Genomic DNA, 5,000 nt, shown 5'->3' with positions numbered 1-5,000 from the left:
CACCCGGCCCACCCCGGGCAAACCCCGGACGCCGCGTCCGATGGTGCCCATCCCGGGGACGCTGCATCCCCGGGTGACCCCGTCTCCGCTGGAAAAAATCCGCCCAGCGGGCCCCCTGCTCCTTCCCCGCCGAGCCCAGCCGCCCGGTCGAGGTGGGTGCCGCTGCCGGCCCGACCCGCCCCGTGGAAAATCGAAGGCCGGGCCCTGGCCGCCCCGGCACCCGGCCCACCCCGGGCAAACCCCGGACGCCGCGTCCGATGGTACCCACCCGGGGGACCCTGCGTCCCCCCTTGACCCTGGCAGCAGGACGAAAGACCCCTCCCGATAAACACCGCTTACAACACGCAAGTCAATGCGAAATTCACACCGAGGGCGACACCGGACGACCCGACGGCGCAGCGGCGGAGGGCTCGGGGCCGCCCTGGGCAAACCGAGGACGGCGAATCCGATGGTGCCCACCGCGGGGAGCCTGCGCCCTCGGGACGACCCCGTTCTCGCGGGAACAGTCCGGCGAGCGGACCCCCGGGCCCCTTCCCCGCTGTCGGCCGATCCGACGGTCAGAATCTCCTGCCGACTCCTGGCTGGGTGAGCGGGGGTGTCGGCTCGGCATGCGGGGCGCTGTCGGCCGCTGCGTCGAGATCTGCCGGTCGGAATCGTCTGCCGACGCCCGGGTGGGTGAGCGGGAGGGTCGGCTCGGCATGCGGGGCGCTGTCGGCCCGCTGCGTCGAGATCTGCCGTCACAATCTCCCGCCATCTCCTGCGTGGGTGAGCGGGAGGGTCGGCCCGGCATGCGGGGCGCTCTCGGCCCGCTGCGTCGAGTTCTGCCGGTCGGAATCTCCGGTGAGCAGCCAGAAGTGTTCACATACATTACAAAAAGGTACTGTGCTGCCTCCAAAGAGGTTTAAAATGCATGTGTGTTGTTTGCATTTCATCGCAGTTTGAAAATTTCCTTCCCATGATAATAGCATGAAGTATTAGCATGTTGAATCCAAAAGAATTGAATTAGAGGTGTGTAATCAAAGTTTCATTGAAGGCAGTTCAGTATTTCAAAAAAAATCATTTCAGAATCAAGCATGAAGTAATGACACACTTTCCGAAAAACTACTGTATTGTGTCCAAAAAGATTTTAATCACACGTTGCAATCAATGTACCTTTTTTTAACAAAAAAAAAAAATAGTTACTGTATTAACCACCAAAGAAAAATGTTCTAAGATGTGTCCACCCATCGCGTACAATTACAAATTTCATACAAATAATCTGCATGTAGTATAATTCACATATCAGCTCCAAAAATCACTGCATTCCCCCTGTATTGTCTTATCAGCATTTCAGTATAGTGTAACAATTTCATTCGAACAGGAAGGGCATGACGTATTACCACATAAAATCCTGGCTGGCCTGGCCATCCTGTCGAAATAAAAATGAAATTAAATTTAACAAAAAAAAGCCCCCGGCAGACAGAGTCCAATTCCATGGATCTGCCTCCGGGGGCCTGTCGGCATGCTGTTCGGATGTCTCCCGCTCTCAGGCCTCGGACAACTCTTGATTGCACGTGCGACGCCCTGGCCTCGACGCACGGAGGACTGGCGGCCTGGACATCCTGTCGAAATAAGAATAAAGATAAAGTTTTTATTTCAGAAAAAAAGAAAAGCCCCGGCTGACACAGCCCAATTCCATGGACCTGCCTCCGGGGCCCTGGCCGACTGGTGTTGGGCTGTGTCCCGCTCACGAGCCCCTGCCGAACCTCGGAGATCAAGAGCGGGTGCCTGGCCTCGACCTACGGGGCCTGTTGGACTGGTGTTGGGCTGGCTGCGCTCAGAGCCCCCTGCCCACCTCGGAGAGGAAGAGGCAGGTGCCTTACCTCGACGTACGGGGGGCTAGTGGACTGGAGGTGAGCTGTGTCCGGCTCAAGAGCCGCTGCCCACCTCGGAGTTGAAGAGCGGGTGCCTAACCTCGAAGTACGGGGCCCCTGTCGGACTGGAGGTGGGCTGGCTGTCGCTCAGGACCCCTGCCACCTCGGAGAGGAAGAGGCGGGTGCCTAACCTCGACGTACGGGGGGCTAGTGACTGGAGGTGAGCTGTGTCCGGCTCAAGAGCCGCTGCCACCTCGGAGTTGAAGAGCGGGTGCCTAACCTCGAAGTACGGGGCCCTGTCGGACTGGAGGTGGGCTGGCTGTCGCTCAGGAGCCCCTGAAAACGTCGGAGTGGAAGGGCGAGTGCCTGGCCTCGACGTACGGGGGGCTGGCCGACTGGAGGTGGGCTGGCTGTCGCTCAAGAGACCCTGACCACCTCGGAGTTGAAGAGCGGGTGCCTAACCTCGAAGTACGGGCCCTGCCGGACTGGAGGTGGGCCTGGCCTTCGCCCAGGAGCCCCTGCCCACCTCGGAGAGGAAGAGCGGGTGCCTAACCTCCAAGTACGGGGGGCTGCGGACTGCTGTTGGCCTGGCTGTCGCTCAGGAGCCGCTGCCGAACTCGGAGTGGAAGAGCGAGTGCCTGGCCTCGACGTACGGGGCCCTGGCCGTCTGGAGTTGGCCAGGGTGTCGATGCCGAGTCGGAGAGGTAGAGCGAGTGCCTGGCCTCGACCTACTGGGGCCTGGCCGGTCGCTCAACAGCCCCTGCCGACGTCGGAGAAGTAGTGCGAGTGACTGGCTTCGACGTACGGGGGGCTAGCGGACTGGGAGTGGGCTGGCTGTCGCCCAGGAGCCCCTGCCCACCTCGGAGAGAAGAGCGGGTGCCCAACCTCGACGTACGGGGGGCTAGTGGGACTGGTGTTGGGCTGGGTGTCGCTCACGAGCCCCTGAAAACGCCGGAGTGGGAAGGGCTAGTGCCTAACCTCGACGTACGGGGCCCTGGCCGACTGGAGGGGGGCTGGCCTGTCGCTCAAGAGCCGCTGCCGACGTCGGAGAAGTAGTTCGAGTGACTGGCTTCGACGTACGGGGGGCTAGTGGACTGGAGTTGGGCTGGCTGTCGCCCAGGAGCCCCTGCCCACCTCGGAGAGGAAGAGCAAGCGGGTGCCCAACCTCGACGTACGGGGGGCTAGTGGACTGGTGTTGGGCTGGCTGTCGCCCAGGAGCCCCTGCCCACCTCGGAGAGGAAGAGCGGGTGCCCAACCTCGACGTACGGGGGGCTAGTGGACTGGTGTTGGGCTGGGTGTCGCTCACGAGCCCTGAAAACGCCGGAGTGGAAGGGCTAGTGCCTAACCTCGACGTACGGGGCCCTGGCCGACTGGAGGTGGGCTGGCTGTCGCTCAAGAGCCGCTGCCGACGTCGGAGAAGTAGTTCGAGTGACTGGCTTCGACGTACGGGGGGCTAGTGGACTGGAGGTGAGCTGGCTGTCGCTCAGGAGCCCCTGCCGACGTCGGAGAAGTAGTTCGAGTGACTGGCTTCGACGTACGGGGGGGCTAGCGGACTGGTGTTGGGCTGGCTGTCGCTCAGGAGCCCCTGCCCACCTCGGAGAGGAAGAGCGGGTGCCCAACCTCGACGTACGGGGGGCTAGTGGACTGGTGTTGGGCTGGCTGTCGCTCAGGAGCCCCTGAAAACGTCGGAGAAGTAGTGCGAGTGCCTGGCTTCGACGTACGGGGGGGCTAGTGGACTGGAGGTGGGCTGGCTGTCGCTCAAGAGCCGCTGCCGACGTCGGAGAAGTAGTTCGAGTGACTGGCTTCGACGTACGCGGGGCTAGTGGACAGGAGGTGAGCTGGCTGTCGCCCAGGAGCCCCTGCCGACGTCGGAGAAGTAGTGCGAGTGCCTGGCTTCGACGTACGGGGGGGCTAGTGGACTGGAGGTGAGCTGGCTGTCGCTCAGGAGTCCCTGCCGACGTCGGAGAAGTAGGGCGAGTGCCTGGCTTCGACGTACGGGGGGCTAGTGGACTGGAGGTGAGCTGGCTGTCGCCCAGGAGCCCCTGCCCACCTCGGAGAGGAAGAGCGGGTGCCCAACCTCGACGAACGGGGGGCTAGTGGACTGGTGTTGGGCTGGGTGTCGCTCAACAGCCCCTGCCCACCTCGGAGAGGAAGAGCGGGTGCCTAACCTCGACGTACGGGGGGCTAGTGGACTGGTGTTGGGCTGGCTGTCGCTCAGGAGCCCCTGCCGACGTCGGAGAAGTAGTGCGAGTGACTGGCTTCGACGTACGGGGGGCTAGCGGACTGGAGGTGGGCTGTGTCCCGCTCAAGAGCCCCTGCCGACGTCGGAGAGGAAGAGCGGGTGCCTGGGCTCGACCTACGGGGGGCTAGTGGACTGGAGGTGAGCTGGCTGTCGCTCAAAAGCCCCTGGAAACGTCGGAGAGGAAGAGCGGCTGCCCGGTCTGGAGGTACGGGACCCTGGCCCACTGCTGTTGGGCTGTGACCCGCTCAACAGCCCCTGCCCGCCTCGGAGTGTAATGGCGGCTGCCTGCCCTCGAGGTACGGTGCCCTGGCCGTCTGGAGTTGGCCAGGGTGTCGATGCCGAGTCGGAGAGGTAGAGCGAGTGCCTGGCCTCGACCTACGGGGGCCTGGCCGACCGCTGTTGGGCTGGCCGTCGCTCAACAGCCCCTGCCGACATCTGAAGTGAAGAGCGTGTGCCTGGTCTCGACCTACGGGGGGCTGGCCCTCTGGTGTTTGGCTGGCTGTCGCTCAAATGCCCCTGAAAAGGTCAAGGAGGTAAAGCGGGTGCCTGGCCTCTACCTACGCCTGGCTGTCGGACTGGAGGTGGACAGGCTGCCGCTCAGGAGCCCCTGCCCACCTCGGAGGGGGTGAGCGAGTGGCTGGCCTCGACATACGGGGCCCTGGCCCTCTGCTGTTGGGCTGTGTCTCCCTCAACAGCCCCTGCCCACCTCGGAGAGGAAGAGCGGGTGCCTAACCTCGACGTACGGGGGGCTAGTGGACTGGTGTTGGGCTGGCTGTCGCTCAGGAGCCGCTGCCAACCTCGGACTGGAAGAGCGAGTGCCTGGCCTCGACCTACGGGGCCCTGGCCGACTGGTGTTGGGCTGGCTGTCGCTCAGGAGCCGCTGCCAACGTCGGAGAAGTAGTTCG

The sequence above is a fragment of the Lytechinus pictus genome, unplaced genomic scaffold (genome assembly GCF_037042905.1).
Source record: "Lytechinus pictus isolate F3 Inbred unplaced genomic scaffold, Lp3.0 scaffold_196, whole genome shotgun sequence".
Taxonomy (NCBI): Eukaryota; Metazoa; Echinodermata; class Echinoidea; order Temnopleuroida; family Toxopneustidae; genus Lytechinus; species Lytechinus pictus.
This window is presented reverse-complemented; position numbering follows the sequence as displayed.